Here is an 18,814-nt window from a genome sequence, read left to right as displayed (position 1 = left end):
ATGGACAAGGAGGGGTGGAATGTTTATATTTAGATTCCTTAGTTACGTTCACAAAAATATGAAACTGCGTAAATATTCTCGGTCTACTGAGAAATTTCTAGAATGCACAGTTATTGCAAATCGACCAAAGTGTCCGGATACTTACGAAACGGTGGTAACGTAGCAAACGCGTTAACCCCTGCTGGGAAGCTTACTTTTGCTCTAGTAGAGCTATATACATAATTTTCTTGCCTAGCTCGCTATATACGATACACACGTGCCTCTAGAACGAAATCGAGACGATACGGGGAGGCTGTGAGCGTGTACGCGAGTTACTGGAGATTACATTTACCAATTACCAGGGAAACTGTATCGGATTATTATTCATCGGTTGACTAGCCAACGTTAAATAATAAAATTCACTCGAATCGGCGATGTTTTCGCGGCGAGACGCCAGCGTTTAGGCTTTCATTTTTCGGCCTCGAATTTTTCCAATCGCCGGCTAACTCGATTAACATGAAATACAAATAATTCAGCGACCATGAAACGCTGTACAGGCCGGTTTAAAACGATTTTCAATGGCTTTTGAAACTGTTTTACGAAACAGCGAAACGAAGAACGACGTTAAAATATTTCAAAGGATCTCATTATTATTTGACTTTTATTTGTAAGCGAATTGGAACGACTTTATAAATTATATCGAGCAATACAGCTTCTTTTCATGCTTTGCGTCAGTGTTTCCTCCTTTATTTTATCGCTTTTTTCGTAGCCGATGTTCGTTCTTGGATAATTCATTGTTCATTAATCATTGTTCATTAATCTTTCTTCATTAACGTTTGGAAATAATTTCTTCGCCTTCGGTGAATTTCATTGACGAAACTTTTCAGTAAAATTGACGATTTAATAATGGATCGCGATTTTTGGTGAATCTTTAGTTCAGTGATTATCGTAAGTGGATCGCGTTTTTTTCTTTTTTACATTTATAGGAAATTTGAAAGTGCAAACCTGCATGGAATACTCTGCGTAATATGGAAAAGCATATAAAATATCCAAAGCGTTTCCATTCCGAGGTTTTACTTTTTTTTAATTATATTCTCAAAAATATAAATGTGCATAAAAATCTACGCTTTAGTTACAGTCCATCAATTACGACGAGTAGACGAATAATACTACGTTCGAAGAGAATAACGAAAGTTAGACTAAAAGACTCTCGATTGGGAAAGATTTAAGCGAGGTAACCAGCAGGTCAACCAAGGTTGCCCGTTCGTTTTGGCGCAACAAGTGCCTTTTTCGCAGCGTCTCGTAAAATCGTCGTGCGAGCCCGATCGTTATCCAGAAAATTAATCAACCACGTCTAGCGTGGCGGAAGGGCTCGCGGTAACCCTAGAAGCTAACGAGGTAAAACTTCGTTAGCCTTAAAGCGCGAACCTCGAGATTCCTGGTATCACGAGCCTCGTGCCTCTTCTACGTTGTAATAACGACATCGCCTCGTTAAATGGCAACAGTGAAAGAAACGTCGCTTCTTTGGATTTCCATAAATTCGATCATCCGAAGGAAGGAAAAAGAAGACAATGGCGATAACCGATTTAGACGTAGAAAATTCTTCCACATCCTGAATATCGTTTATAATTTTTTAACTTGTCCGAAATTTGTCGTGATTGACGTTTACGTGCTATGCTTTTCGTTATTTTTCTGTGAAAATTAAAACGAAATTAAAAGCTACGAACGCTTGCCAATTTGACTTCGGCGCAGGACGCGAGACTCGCTTGCTATTTTGTGACAGCAGTCGGAGAAACGAGCAGCTCAGTGACGAATTAACGAGAGTACTTTGCGGCAATTGGATCTTCGTAATCGATTCTACAGCGACTAGTTTAATCGATCGTGAGTCGCGTAACTCACGATTGCGTAGCCTAATGGATCGAAACTTCCTTAACTCTGTAGCATAGAAACCCGTTTCTGATGATTTCTAATTTCGTGCAAATGTCTGCGAAAGTCGGTATTCGGCTTATGGTCGATCTTGTCGAGAATTGTGCATCTTAATCGGCGAAATAAATGTATAGGAACACTTAGACTACACGGAGAATTGATATCAAAATAGTTTCAGATTCATTTAATATGTGATTTGCAAGATATTCGTCGATACATATTTGCACGCGTCTTAGCACTCTCTTTGTCTCACCATCTTCTTTACCACACTATCAACGGGACAGTTGCATTCTTCTGTTTTACGAGACGCTGTTCACGCACATACTCCCACACACTCATACTCACATATGTGTGTCACTACTACTCTACTACAAAATTACACATATCTCGATAGATCTGTTTGAATATCTCTGAATATCTCTGGAATTTTAACAATTCTCGAAAAAATTCCCCCCAAGTGCGTCAACATCGGCCAATGTAGTTATTAATTTACATCGACACGATCTTTCGAGCGAACAGGTTTGCGAGCAGTATGCGTTGTTGGGTAGACACTTGATAGAGGCATCGGAGTGGATCCACTGGGCCAGCAGAATGTCGATCAGAGTCTGTAGATATTTTGATGAGATTCCTTTTGAAGCGACGTATCCTTAACCCATGCCGCTTTCGAGGCCTATCAAAGCGGAATGTAATAATTTGCGTGCACGGAACAGCTGCATACATACGCGTCTAGCTACACCCGCCACGATATGCATGATATACTACATATACTCTCGTATGTATAGATATCACATTGATATCACACAGGTCACCTATATATGCACGTCAACCCCTAAACACGTGATTAACCCCTTTACCTCATCGAGCGTAGTAGCTAGCGACAAAAGATAAATCCACAAACCGCTGTACTTACTTTCGCTTTCGTGCTAATCAACTACACGTATGACACGTTTAGATAGACGTTGAAAGCCGATAGTTTTAGCGCTAACAAAGTCTGAATATTTCAACAAATTCTAAAGTAAACCAGTCTAGTCTTCTCACACAAACTTACATTCGTCAAATTCGCAAACTGCAAACTCAACTTTCGCCTGGAACATAAATTCACACGCGGTATCCTCAACTTTCATCCGATTGTTACGTTAGTAAATAGTACAAGTGTTCTTGAGTTGTGCGTACTGATAAAGAAAGCAGGAACAAAGGGATGGAAAAAAGCGCGGAGTACGCTTGTTCAAGTGTAAAACTACTATTCCCCACCTACGGAGGATGCAAATACAGTCTCGTATAATTCAGCCGACGAAGAAGCGTCCAACGGTTTATGTGCACTTCTGCGAGGTTGGCAACAAATCGCGAGCAGACTCGCGTATTTTCCATGTAACGTGAAATTACTCTGCCAGCAAGTTGCACACTCCGGCCTCGATAGCGCTCGCTGCCCGCGTCCGACGATATTGCGAAACGCGAGTTACGCACGGAGCTTCTGTAAATCTCGACGTACAGGCCGATTAAAACGTAGCAACGGGGCTCCTTGCGTTTGTGTGAGGAGACGTGTGACTCTAGCAAGTAAATGCCGAGATTTGTAGCTCGTTCGTTTGCCAAAGGAAAACGAAGATAGAAGTCTCAGAGTTTACACCCTTAATTGAAGTTTCGACTGATTGTAACGAGAAGCAGTATCGTTATAATCGGTTATACATTTCTGGTATAACGAGATTAAATAACCTGATAGCTTATAATTATAAATTATAGCGATACGTATGTACTTGGTCACCAGAGTATTTCAATATTCACTGTAGAAAACTTGTATGTATATGTCGTATTTGTTAGGTGAAACATTCGAAAATTTCATTAGCTTTGTTATGAGACAGGACTGTCGCGACTATAAATATTCTAAACATTTATAATTGGCGATCAAGTTTAAACACTTTTGTCATCTGTCGGAAATATGTACTTGTGTCAAATATCTTATAATTTTTATAGAAATGGGCTGTCTCGTTACAGTGCTATTGAAAGCCATTGTATAATAGATGTAAGTGTGTCAATGACGAAGCATCGTCACAGAAGTAATGCAAATTCGTGGCACATGAGTGTTAGTCGAGATCCTATGAAACGTACGTAGTTAATATGCACGTGCCAAAGTGTGAACGTGCGACAGTCATTCACGGGAAACACCGTGTGTTGTGCATCGCGTACAACTTGTTTATAGGATGGTACGTGTACGCTACAGACTGTACTCGAGAATCTATTGCAAGGTTCGAATTACAAATTTTACAATTTTCTAAAATATTGTTATAATAATTCATGCGAAGCGTATGTAAAATTTTATTCTACAATTCCAGATCTTTGGCCGGTAGTGCGTTAAAATCGTGTTTTTGACGCGACGCCCTATATTTTATGTAGTTGTGGGAAATTTAAAAGTGCAAAAGTATCCAGAATATATATAACATGCAAAACTGCAAAAGGTTCTATTTCTCTTCGATCATACTCAAAAAAAAATTTGCATAAAGCATCCACAGTTTATTGATACGTATATAATTCACCTACACGAGAATTAATGTAGATTTATTTTACACCAAGGATGATTTATTTTCACTCTGAACTACATTAGCCAACCCAGCAGTTACTCAATTTACTAGGCACTTCACCTACTCATTAAATCTACTCTATATATATGTATATGTTTTGGAATGTTTGGGCAGGTAGCCAATACTTCAGTCCAGACTTTTTATTATAGTTGTATTTAAATAATGAAAACCGAGAAATAGTTGTTTACGATTGAATCTGAGTATGGGCGCCCGAGATTAACGACAGTGGGCTTAGGCTCGAAGTGACATAATGGGTCGCTAGACGTAGCCACGGTCACGGGAGGGACGTGTACCTAACAGAGGTATGGAGTAATTAAATAGCTCTGCTTAAAAACAAAGATTGACCCGAGGGGTACAGAGAGTTACGGAGGGGAGTATATGAGGGCAGTTCCACTTGGACTGAGATTCAGTCAGACAAGTTCTACTTGTACCGTGGACAAGTACGTTGAGTCACACCCGAATCGTGGATCAGTAAGTTGAGTGCGACTTAGATTATGGAAGAAATCGCATTCGTCATCCCGTTGACCGTGAATTCGTTATCGAGTCTAAGATCATTGCCATTCACATCCCGAATTTCTAATTACCACGTTTACTTGTCAAATTCTGTCACAATCATAATTGTACTAGTAAATATCTTCGCTCTTGCATAACAAGAATGTCTAATCCGAAGAAAGATTCGTTACACGCCCCTAACCCTAATGATAACCCGACATATAGCTTCTTTTGTCTAATAACGATCAAATAACGTGTTAGTACAAATCCGTAACAAAAGAAGGAGGAAATAGTAGATGAGCAGTTTGAAATAAATACGAAGAGGGTTATTTTCTTGCGGCCCAGCCAAGCTGACAAGTAAGGACGATAGCCAGCAGCTCATAAGCTGCCAGGTTCGTCACTTCTTTGCTTCACACCATAGTCATTAACTTATAATATTACACGTTTTTATATTAACGTTCTCTGTCTTATAATTATATCATGTAATAAAGTCTTATCATTATTACTATTACCATGTACAGCTCATAAACTGTGCAATACCTTATAAAGTGTGCTCTTAAATATATCATTCGCGACATGTTCGCCGTCATATTTTTTACGACACACTAATGAGCGACGTCCAGATTCCAATTCTTTTTATAACTCGGGTCAGTATAATGAAAACAGGGTCAACGAGTTCCAAATGAGGACTTTAAACTATTTTAGAAATTGTGAAAGAAGAAAATAGTGGAAGGAAATATACAATAAAAAAAATAAATATTAATATAAAAAAAGACGAATAGTTCACAGCACAGCAAAAAGAATTATGCAAAGAGTAAACCATTAAAGACCAACACCATGTTCGTGCAATATTTCATTTGCAAATTTTTTTTTTTTTTTTGGTCGATTGACTCGAATGAATTCAGCTTTCTAATATTATGGTTTAGAAAAGGAATTCTAAGAATTTTACTACATTTTTATCAGCACTTCCTCTTTCATCAAGATAGATCAACCTGTGTTAACCAATTTCTACTTATGCACTAGCAACGAAATAACTCTTTGAAAACGGCATTATCGGTTGCAAAAAAGACAGCAAAGCAGACAGGAGACATTCAAAGAGACAATAACATGGTTACTCGAAGCAATCACTTGACAGCAGAGAAGAACTATTCAGCCACTTCCTTTCGTTCTTGGCTTTCTCCATTCACTTCACGCTTTTCAATTCACAATTTCGCTAGGTTGCAACGGTAGAGTCGAAGTGCACTCGAGTTCCAGCTGGTTAACGCGGCAAGCGGCTGACGAAAGACGCGACAACGTGCCGATGCGTGTGGCGGAATCGCGAGCGCTGCACCGGAAACGTCGAATGGAACACAGGTCGCGTCGTTTGGACATGGGGAACGAAGCGGAAGTTCTTCCTACGGCACGACAGTCTGTTAGACGCGTGCACGCCACTTTCAAGAAAAGAGTAAACACGTGTACGCGTGACTGGCGACAGCATCGAATTAGGGAGAGACAGTTCGACGATTGTTGCAGTTACCGTTTCACTGAGAATTCAGATCGACAGTGTCCCTTTTCAATCTTTAAACAACATCTTTTCGCTGAAGAAGCTTTATGTCGTGTATGTCGGTGATTCGTCGTTAATGGTCGTGTACATATGAGCAAACTTTGATCCTGTAGAGCATTAGAAACTCACTTCAAATTACTTTAATTTAAGAAATGTAATAACTCATACATATACAAGATAATAGAAGCACATGAACTTCCTTGAAATTATTCTACTGTGTTTGAAGAAGCTCCATTGTACAACTTCCTTGCTCATTAAACGTAGGAACTTTCTTCGTGCTATTTAACAGACACGGTTTAGTTTCCTCTTAGAATTCTAAGGTGTCCCGTTTGAAAAGTTTCGTCCCAAAGCTTTCAAATTTTGATTTAATTCGAAGGATTGCATCGTGCAATCTGGAAAATCGAGAGCTCGTAAAATCCTTCCGGGATATTCGGGAAATAACTCAAGAATATAACGATAACAATCGTCGTATTAATTGTTAAATATTTATGAGAAATTAAAAAATGCAAAAATGCTTAGAATGCGCATAATATGCAAAAGTATATAAAATATAAATTTATAATATTTGCCGGGTGAAAAAAATCTCCACCTAGATCTTATTCTTTTAGTAATGTTCGTAAAGATGTAGGCTTGCGCGAATATCTACGATCTAGTATTACAATAATAACTAAAATGATTTAATCAAAAATGAAACTCTATGTGCGAGGTCGAAGAGTATCGCTGAGTTACAAGAATGAACAGGCGAAGTAACGATAAAGCATTTACACGTAGTCCAAAGAATTTCATAATGGAGCATAACATGGAGTATCGAGGGAAGTATGTGCATGAAAAATACCTGTGAAATCAGATTCTTTGTAGAAAGAGATAGGCACGCGAGACGTGCTCTGTTCGCAATATACGACGTACAAAGTATACTAGTGCACATCCTCTTTGAAACAGTATCATCGGTTGCTTCCTCATCTTCTGATATCAGAACGTTGTTCTTTTTATCTGCACAAGTTATTTACTCCAATTCTTTTTTATTACAAATATATTGGTAAGGATACGAGATCACACACACACACACACACACACACACACACACAAAATATTTTCAAGGGATAAGAGTATTCTATGTCTTTATATATGTATAGGTTATTATTTAAAAAACGGAAAATTTGATAAGGTTTATTTTTATCGCGAGTCTTTCAATTTTAACGCATAATTTTATGAACTTTGTACCAAGATGATAGCGTGAAGATTATGTGGCGATGTAGATAGTAAAATTTTCAAGAATATCGTCCAGCTTGGAAGTACCATGCTTTGTGAGCGTCGATCCGGGGTGTAATTTTGGTTATCATAAACGGATGACGATCATAAAGCATCGACTGGTATCTGTGTCATCTTTAGATCCTTGATCAACCTGGCTTCTGCGATAGTATACTATTCTGTTAAAGGAAGATCGTTTGTTGAAGGATAATATTACTACATGTCTATCCTTTAATATTGAATCTGCAAAATACAATTATTCGATGTTTGTACAGCGTTCATTTTAAGTAATATGGTATAAAAGAACGATACATATATAAAATTAAATATCTTTAATTAAATAATCTAATTTTCTATGAAAACTATCGAGAGCGTGGGTTTCGTATATTCTTTTCGCACCACACTTTTAGTACGACCTTGTTACATTGAAACATTTTGGACACGTGTCACGTCGCGTGTAGATACTCATTAGTGTTGGGAAAAGTATAAGGTAGGTGGCGTAACTGAAAATCTAATGAAATATTTTAATTATTCCATTCTAGTTTCCCAGAATTTCAAAATTTCAATCTCGGAAACAAAGAATAACGGCGCCTAAAATATTCCTTCATTTATTTTCTCTAAAATTTCAATTTGATCTTCGAATCTTCTTATCGTAGAGGGCAATCCTCCGATTCTAATCCAATACTTTAATTAAAAGAATCGCTTTCTTCCAATTTCTTGTTCGATAGACTCTACCTTGAAAATTCGTTGAATTCTAGAAAAAATATTGCTTCGCGAAGTCGAAAATCACGTTTCGTTGCGAGAACGTGGAAATTCAAATTAACATATGACCAAAGGAGTCACGTACTGTGCTCTAAATCCGAGTCGAGTCCAAGCAAGAACTCGCGAACAACCTCGTACTTCACGCGTGCCACTTTAAGTCCCTACACGCCTGCAGAATTCACGACGTGGCTGCACGATTGCGTGACATGCACGTATACGCAGGGGGTAAACGCTCGTGGCTGCGCTAATCCGATGGTTTCTTCCCGCTAAGTTCGAATCCTGCTGCGAACTCGTAATCTTAGCCCTACACGAGTTCCCAATACGCTTCCCGATGCAGTTCCCTTCTCAGCGCTGAGGTATCACGCTGTTTTCGCTTCTTTTCTTATTCGTACTCTGTTTTATAGCAGTCTTAATTTTACCTAAACTGCGATTCTTTAGAAACTCCGTGTTGTAATGGAAGATAACGCGAAACATAGCTTATATCGTATTTAGTGTAACTTTGTATCTTTTTATTGGATAGTGAGCAGAGGACGAATGAGTTTTACCTGTTAGAGGAACTATCTGTTATTAATGAAATATTTCGGATTATTTGTGACGCGATAAATGTTTTGATTCAAGATTGGTTTGCATTCAAGAGATTTTTTGGTAGAAGGATAAAGTAGCTTACATTGGATTTTATATAACTTCGTATCTTCTTTTTTAGTGGAGTAAGTTGCCGGATGTCAGGATACCACGAAGGAAGTTCTCAGAGTCTACGTACAGCTAGTAAAATATTTGTTATTATTTATGGCAGATGCATTTCGAAAGTGCTTGGTGGTTTTGACGCGCATCCAGAAGTATTTTGGTAGAAAGATAAGGTGGAACATAGTTGATATCGTATTTTATGTAACTCTGTATCCTTTTCTTTTACGATAAGGGTAGACTATGCAGGTGCGTGAACACTGTGAACACATTGCGACGAATTTTTTGACGTTACTTGTAAAATTTTGATTATGAACGATACCGGGCACCGTGAATATTTTTGGGAAGTAATTAGTGGTTTTGATGTTAATCTACACGTAGTTGGACGTAGCACATATACTCTGTAGATATTGATGATAATAGTTGAAGTACCTACTAAGCTGAATCAGTGGCAGAACTGTAGATGCTAGTGCAACTAGAGAAGTACATGCATAATTTCAAAGTTGTTGCATTTGTGTATACAATATACATATACATATACGTTAGACGTGCATAGTGGATCTGAAATTTAGACTAGACTTTGGGATCCGCTTTATTTCAGAATAATTTAATATTATATTAATATTCCTAAAAAGCAACTATTAATAGTGGGACAAAAGCATGGTCTCTAGATATTTTTATAAAATATTAAAAACTTCCCAGTCTAAAAAGTTCTATCGAAACTTCATCAGTTTGACCAAACAGCAAACACCTCGTCACAGTAATCATACAATAGCCTGTCACCTAATTTATGTATGATAATATCATCACGATCAACCTAATAAATCGGGCAATTTTAGTTTTCTCTACAATTCAGCTCCAGAGTCAAGCAATAATCTTTAACTAAAATCCTGAACCTATCTGTCTCTTAGTTAAACTTGGAAATCACAGATACCATCTCACCAGCATTTACCAATACATTATCTAAGCATCGTTGCAATGGTTAAAATACCCCATACAAATTCATCATCAACAAGCAAACATCGCACCCCCTGTCCCTTCAGCCTGTCCAAAGAAATCGACCCATCGTAGCGATCACGCTGCAACAGAATGTTTATGTCTATAAATCTCGCCATCGGCCTGTATGACACTCGGTAACACGGCATATACAAATCTACCACCAATAACCAAACAACCACCCCCACACCTGTCTCTCTCTTTCCCCAATTGAACCAAGTCCGTTTCTACATCCTCTCGACGAACCTCATCCCCTTCCGACTTCTATACGCTTCTGTATCGGCGCGAGTTAACCCGATGGATTCCGGCACGGTCGCACGGCGTGGCGCGTACGCGCGAGCATAAGCCGCGTTGTCGGCGAGGCGTACGGACGGACGTACGGACGGACGTCGGATCGATCCGGTGGCAGAGGGGTTGTGGAGGCGGAGGGGCAGTTGGCGCGTTCAAGGGGTGGGCTAGCACACACAGTAAGAGGAATGGAGGGAGTGGTGGTCTGGTGAAGAAGGACGGAGATCCTTGGAAGCGGTGCGCCGTCGCAACGGCAGGACCGTCGTCGTCGGGACCAGGCGAGAGCTTCGCCTGGTGGGGGTGAGACGAATGTTCCGTCTCGTTCCCACGAGCGTTTCCCCTCTGCAACCTAGCAGGCTGTGTTCTCGTGTCGCATCGCACAGTCAGTTCATTCTTTCCTGTGTTTTCGCCCCTCTACTTTCAGCTGTTCAATCAAGTGTCTCTCTTTAGCTTAGATCTTAGGCTCGTCTCTCTTCCTCGTTGACCACCACCACCGCGTCCATTTCCCCTACGTGCGATCCTCTTTGTCCCTCTCGCAGGTCGACCATCTCTTCGTATCCCTGTTCCTCGCCGATCTTCATCCCCGTCGCGCTCGCCAACCGTCGATCTCGGTTCGTTTCACGTGTCCCTGCTCCTCTCGCCACAGACAGACTCTTCCTATCTCTCTCATCCACCCCCACTGACGAGGTCTCGCTCGCGCGCCGCTGGCAGCCCTGCAAAAACAAGCATACGGCAATCCCCAGTAGCACCCTGGTACACAGACCAGGCCAGAACGTCACACCGGGTGGCACTGGCAGCAGGTGTAACGTGGCCGTTATCCTCCGCGTCTCCACGTCACACACGGCCACGTCGTGTCACGTGCTAGCCAACCGTCACGCGACTCGTCGAATACACTTTCACCTGGACCACTCGATTTATCCCAAAATCGGCCACGATCACCGTTTTCCGTTCTCCATTCAGGATTCTTTGGATGGTCTAGCTCGGTTTTGCTTGGCTTGGTTTGACCTGGCTTCGCTTAAACTAAGATCGAATTGCCTGATGCCTTGAGATACGTTCAAGATGTTTCCGTCTCTAAAATCTGTGGTTCCTTTCCAACCTTTGTGACACGATTGTGAAACGTGAACGAACGTGAAAGGACGATGATCTTATGGATCGTTTGGCCAGTTGATACGCGAGTCTCGTGTATGAGAAACTCGTGACTGGTTGGTGGGACGTCCAAGCATTGTGGTTCCGAGTGATAGCAGTTGGTTTACGACGTGAGTTGCAGACGTGTTTGGTGGGACGATATGTGAGGGATGTTTGATGATACTCGGGGGTCTGACTCGGGACTCCGTTTCGAGAAGTTGGCGAGGAACTGTGGGGAACGTTCGACGTCTATTGGGAACCATAGTATGTTATCAAAGACAAGAATATTTAATATTTATTGGATTATTCTCTGGTACCATAAGTAGCAGTACTATATGTTCTTCTGTGAATGACTGATTTCTCCAGTGATTCCAGTCGACTAAACTATGTTTACCAAGAAATAACAACTATTAAACGCTGTAAATAAAAGGTAAGAAGACTCTCGTAAAAGAGACAATTATACATATACAAAAAACAGAAGAGAAACTCAAGTTGCTATTGAATTTCGGCAACCATATCCATCGAAAATATTTGACAAGAGAACGTTGCAAGTGTAAAATAATAACTAAATAACTAACGAAAGTAGTTAAGAGAGGAATTGGTCAGACGTGAATAGAAGCTTAAACGGTTTTCATCTTGCCTGAAAAGAAATCTCATGCCCTGCGCGGTTAATCCCCCATAAAGTGCACACGTGTTTGAGGGAAATTGACGCATGTGGATAGAGCGGCGATACATGGAGTAGTTTTCGAGTGATCGAGCCGATTGGATGATATTTTCGCGAGGTACGCAGGTCAGGGAAAATTAAGTGGCGGACGAACGTGCGACGAGGTGTTGGTTTCAGTTGGTCGGCGGACGTCGCAAGCCACGGTTCTCGAAGAAAAAAAGGAACGAGAGATGTAGTGTGTGTAGGTGCGTGGTGGTGCGATTTGTTTACTCGGGGGCGAGTGTTGACGGGAAGTGGCGGTGTTTGTCACGTTTCCGCATGTGAATAGAAACGGGACCCTGTCTCGTTTTGGACAACAGATTATCACGAGCACGAGGAACGGATACGTTCGACTAAGACGATCTGTTTGCGATACTCGATCGGTAAGATTCCTCTTTTCACAGTTAATTTCTACTTTCATTCATGTTTTCGTGGTTAATTTATCGTTACAGGTAATTGGAAAATTTTGTGTTTTATAATAATTTTGACTGTTGGTTCGAATATCGAATGTGAATCTTTTGACGGATAGAGAATTTGTTAGAAATGTTGGAATTGTTGCAGAATGAGATGTAGATTGAATGTTAAAACGATAATTTACTATTTCAGACTGATGTTTCGTTGATTAATCTGTCACTGAAGGTATTTGAATAAGTTTGCTCTTCGTGATATTAATTCACGTTTGAAAAGAGTTGCACTTTTAAATGAAGAGAGAGAATGCTTAGGTTTAGATCGAACCTTTAAACGATTTTCGTTCCTTGAATGGTGTGATTGGTTTAAATATCAGAAATGGATTTATCAATGAAAAAAGAAATTTGTTGGAAATGTATTAATCTGAATCTTTAAAAAAGCAATTTTAAATCGTTTTATATAAATTAAGAGATAAATTAAAAACGAATTTGATATGATTCGAATTTCATAATTTTATAATATTTAACTATATTTTAATATATTTCAGCTCTTGAAACAATCTTCTGTATCAATTATCCTATTATTATTACTATTCACGAGTATTTGATTTCTTAATAGAAATATTTAACAGTAGAGATAGAAACCTTTCTTGAAATTCCATATCGCAAATTACATTTTCCGTTATCGAATTATTTAACCCACCCTCCATCCAGCAATACGAATCTCCAAAATTTTAATTATCTTTCGAGAATTGTAATTCAATCTAGTAATTTCCATCGTTGCTAACGATCGTGTTTCAAGTTTCAATCTAACCTTCTCCTATGGTATAAATAACTAAAACAATTTTAATTAATTTTAAACGATATACTGCAAATAATTCACGGTAATTCTACGATGTATTAGCAATCGTAATTAATATGATTAAAACGTTAGTCCTTTCCCACCCAGTGAAAATTAATCATTTACAAAGTGTTGGTGCGACACGATTTGCTTGATTCGCTTCATTTATTTAAAATTAGTCGCATCAAAACTCCACCATATTACAAACAACTCTATGTCATTTCCAATTGCACCGATATTCATCAACGTGGATTCGCCGAAACACTCCAAGTTCCTGCGAATTTTACGATTTTGCAGATACGTCGATGGATCCACGATTATTTAAATACTAAAATCTGGTAAATCGACGTCCATTCCAATTTCAGTTTAGAACGATCGGAATAAAATATAAAATGCATATACCCAGCTGTGGAATAATCAAACAGTGAATTTTGTATAAAACGGTAATTGGCCATTCTGTATAGTTGTTTGAGTTTATTTTTCGTATTTCCGAATAGTAATCGTTTTTGTTTTGTGCCGAATAAATCGTACGAAGGGTTGACTTTTTGCGATTAGAATTTCGTTGAACTATGGATAAAAGAATTGCAATCGATAACAGCTTTTTAACTTGGTTGGCAAATATAGGAAATACAAATTGCCATAGACAAATTAGTTGCTTGATTGATAAATTCAGTTTAATTGCAATATCAGTAAAATAATACAATCTATAGAGAATTTAAAAGTTTATTTATACTGGCTTTCTCCAAATTGTTTGGAGTATTAAAATTTATGAACGATACCTGTTTAATGCATAAAATAAAAATATTAATTTATATTTTCTTCCAAGAATCAGAAATAATTTCAAAAAGACGAAAGATTCAAGATAATAGCCGGTAATAACTATTACGTCGCAACTTTTTCATACCTCCACATAATTATATTTCAATTAATGGAAATTAATATGTTTCCTTTGACAGATAAAGATGAAAGGATGATATTTAATCATATTTTAATGAAAATTCATTGCTACGAAATTTTTCTACAAACGAGATTCACGTACGTATATCTGAAATTAAATATGAATAAAAATAGCATGCATTCATACGTATGTACAGAAGAGTGCTCTTACAAATGTAATGAACTTTTCCTAGAAATTGCAAGTCAGCTACTTTTATTATTTCATTCTTTTCCTAATAACGAAACCTTTTTAAATTGAGATTCGTTTACATCTGAACATGATCATCAAAGGAAACATCGTTTATTCAAACTCTGATGTCGGTGCATTTTTATAAATTCGTGGAATTTTTACAAGAAATTATGCGTTGATCCTTTGTGCTGCTTCGTTGCTTTCCCAATGGCGAAATTATTAATTGCGTCGTATGAGCAAGAAAATTAGAAAATATTGTCCATTCATATGCTCACAGAAATACATTTTTATAAAATTACAAAGCCGTCCATTTCGCTATCTTATTAATATCCATAGTACGTTATGCTCTTCGTGGACACGAAAATGGAAATGACAAATTTTGATACGTTTATAACCACATGCATTTGGAAACAAAAATGTAGGGACAGTTTTGTTTACCAGTCGAGTCGCTCCCAAAATCGGAGAATACTTTTCTGCTCTCCTAATTTTCTCTTCAATTTCTATTGGCCTCGTAAGGAAGTTTCTTGAACGGGGTTGACTTTCTTCACGACTGATCAGCAGTGGGATGCTTCTTACCGCGGCAACGATAAAGAAAGGTCATATTTCCCTATTATTCTTTCAACGTGAAGGAGTAACAGGTAGAAGTTGGGAAACTACGTCGATTCTAATGGAAGTCGAGTTTCTCGTTCAATTTGTATAGAGTGGTTTACGTGTGACAACGGGGGTGGCAGAAATTCGTAGTTGTTTCTTGACAAAAATTGAATTTATAGACAAGAAGGAGATGTGTCGTAATAATAGTGTAACTTTTGTTATTGTTATTATTTCTGTATTTAGACGTAGGATCGCAATAGCAATTATTTTATTCTTTGGATAAATCTACCACACCGTTTTGAGCCGAAAAACCTTTATTACTGTTGAGGTTATTAGATGTATGAACAGAGGAACGCGTGGATAAATTGTAAAGTAGAAAATATATTTTAACACAGAAGTGTAAGTACAAATAGGAATATAATTTGAGCTGGTCCAGATCCGCACGCTAGTAGTGTTACCCTATGACTGAAAACCCCATCGCCTGTCTACTGTCTATGGTCTGCCTTCGTCCCAGTCTTTTGTCTATACGTTGTCGATGGCTTCAGTGTTTGAGAAAACTAAAAAGACCAGATGTAGAGTTTTCTTAGAAGTGGTGATTACTTCAACAATATCACACAGTTGAAGATTACTGTTGAGGTTATTAGATGTGTGAACAGAGGAACGCGTGGATAAATTGTAAAGTAGAAAACATATTTTAATACAGAAGTAAGTACAAATAGGAATATAATTTGAGCTGGTCCAGATCCGCACGCTAGTAGTGTCACCCTATGACTGAAAGCCCCGTCGCCTGTCTACTGTCTATGGTCTGCCTTCGTTCCAGTCTATCGTCTATACGCTGTCGATGGCTTCAATGCTTGAGAATACTAAAAAGACCAGATGTAGAGTTTTCTTAGAAGTGGTGATTACTTCAACAATATCACACAGTTGAAGATTACTGTTGAGGTTATTAGATGTATGAACAGAGGAACGCGTGGATAAATTGTAAAGTAGAAAATATATTTTAATACAGAAGTGTAAGTACAAATAGGAATATAATTTGAGCTGGTCCAGATCCGCACGCTAGTAGTGTCACCCTATGACTGAAAACCCCGTCGCCTGTCTACTGTCTATGGTCTGCCTTCGTCCCAGTCTTTTGTCTATACGTTGTCGATGGCTTCAGTGCTTGAGAAAACTAAAAAGATCAGATGTACAGTTTTCTTAGAAGCGGTGACCATTTCAACAATTACACTTTCTTACATGGACTAGGGATAAAAAACAAAAGAATATTTTAAATGTATCGATTAAATCTATCGATTATATCTAGAACTATGTTCTAGTTACTATTGATCTTAATTAGCGCATCTGCGTATGGATGGCGAACGCGAACTCACGTTGTCATTTTCAACAATTATCTTTTATTCTTTTCTGTTTTTATCTTGCAATACTACACTTACATACTGGTGGACCGTCGTTGAATCGATCCGATCGGTCGATCGGAAAAACTGGCCGACCGGCTAAGTTCGTTCGTCTCTGAATACAAAATCCAGCAATTCAATTTCCGTGACTGCTTATCGATTGCATGTATCCGCCGTTTCGCTTTTATTCCGTTTAACGCTTGAACAGTGGCGTTCCTCGTCGCGCACGCTCTTTGAAATTATCGTGGCTTAGAGCGAGACTGGTCTTAATGAAACTGGTTGAGAATGTTTGTGATCGTGCGTGTCTCGCGAATCGAGAGAAATCGAGCTGTGCTTCCAGCTAGTATCGGTTTGATTTTCGTGAGATAATATCGGAACTCGATACAACGAGTGATTTCGTTTACTATCAGAGAGCGACACTTCGTTTAATTCTTCAAGAACAGGATGTACCGATACAACTTACGGCAGCAAGTCGTTTGTTTTCGAAACTACGACCACGTAACCCGCGTCGATATAAATGTAAAAAATTGAAAAATCAACGAACAGAAAATTCAACGAGCTTTCACCGCACCTAGATCCAGCTAAGAGCTTCTTAACACATTGCGTACGGTGTTCTGCGCGCTCAACGCGCTCCAAGGGCCCGCGCATTTTTCATCGGCGCAAATCTACCGATGTACTGGCTATACTGACTGATTGTTTTTACATGCTTGGAATAGTCAACATTCAGTTGTTTTGCTAATAGTTTGTCACAAGAGTGCGCAAGGCTTCATTACCCTGGTAACATAACAAAAACATTTGTCTCTGGTTGCTTGAGTCACCGATTCAGTCGAAAAAACATAAAAACGAGATATCTCGTGACCCGGCCATAACGTTCGATTTGCTAAAAACGAGATATCTCTTGACCCGTACGTAACGTGTTAATACGCAGATAAAATTTCTCCAATCGTCTAAAACCGTATTATCAACGTGAAAAATTGATCGTGCTTCGGTCTGTCGTTTTCGGTAAAAAATCCCAGGAAAAGTTCGGTTCCGCTTGTCTCGAAACAAGATTTCGAGAGCCGACAGACCGAGGCAGCGGTGGCTGGCAGGTGTCATCGGTCGACAAAGGGAAAGTTCAACGAGCTGCAGCGTGAAGTTCGCGGCCAATTTCCCGGCGATCCCGGGCTCACGAGCGAGCTGCGATCTTGCCGTGGCTCGAACACGAAGCTGATATCGCTGCCACCAGTCAGCTTTTCATTATCGTCGCACAGACGTCAACTGCTTCACCGTGGGATCGAGTGTTCCCTAATTAAGCCGGCCGGATACCGCGCTCTTCTTCGTTCCATGTCAACCGCGAGCTTGCCACGTGGCTGCTCGCTCGTTGAACAAACGTCGTCGTTTAACCTCGCGGGAAACCAGCCTTTTCGTCGCCGAAGAATCCTATTTTCTTTATGCAAACATCGCTGTCATGTGTCTTCAGAGACACGTTGCGTCTTACACGTCGGATTATTCGATATTTTCTTGGATTTTTAGCGAAGAATACAGGCGATTACTAGATTTTTCTGCAAATTCATATTTCTGAGGAAATAATCAGAAAGGTCGGACCCAGGCTGTGATTAGTTTCATCCTATCAAATATTACAGCAGTCCTTGTATTTTGAATATTTTATACATTTCTGTGTATTACATTCCGCGTATTCTACGAATTTTTTGTCGTTAAAATACGACATTCGATGATTACGGACCTTCTTAAACAATAATTTGGTAACTGATGGTATTAGAGTATTGATAAATGGTAAATTGTGAATCGTAAATACGAACACTTTTCGGAATTTTACAATTTTGTAATTTGTAATTGAAAATCGGTGGAGTGTACAAAGTGGAACATCGTAAACTAATAATATTACATCGATACAGACATCGAATTAAATTCTACACGTTCGGTTGATAAATTTCTGAACAAAGTTTAAAGTTTAATTCGACACGGATGAAACAGACTATCGTACACTTACTCGTGCGCAATTGTACATCGATTTATATATATATTCACGCGCTTGATCCGTGCATACGTTATAACGATTAAACGGAGAATAATAAACCGTGGATACGTGATCTAATTACCATAATTGTCGATTTGATTATGCCGAATAAAGATTTATTG

General features: G+C 39.0%; 1 protein-coding gene across 6 annotated transcripts in view; it reads left to right on the top strand.

The window, feature by feature from the left end:
- Positions 1 to 18,814, top strand: part of Nlg-5 (neuroligin 5) — a 355,394-nt gene that overhangs the window by 111,740 nt on the left and 224,840 nt on the right. For 4 of the 6 annotated variants that reach the window (XM_072003816.1, XM_072003811.1, XM_072003814.1 and 1 more), the window contains exon 1: positions 11,228 to 12,699. The exons of the other annotated variants lie outside the window; for them this stretch is intronic. The gene's annotated coding sequence lies outside the window, so the exon portion shown is untranslated. Of the gene's footprint in view, positions 1 to 11,227; positions 12,700 to 18,814 lie in introns of those variants that run through there. 6 annotated transcript variants of the gene reach the window in all.

This window comes from Bombus fervidus, chromosome 5 (genome assembly GCF_041682495.2).
Source record: "Bombus fervidus isolate BK054 chromosome 5, iyBomFerv1, whole genome shotgun sequence".
NCBI lineage: Eukaryota > Metazoa > Arthropoda > Insecta > Hymenoptera > Apidae > Bombus > Bombus fervidus.
The sequence above is the reverse complement of the archived record's forward strand: the minus strand, read 5'-3'. Positions and strand labels throughout refer to the sequence as shown.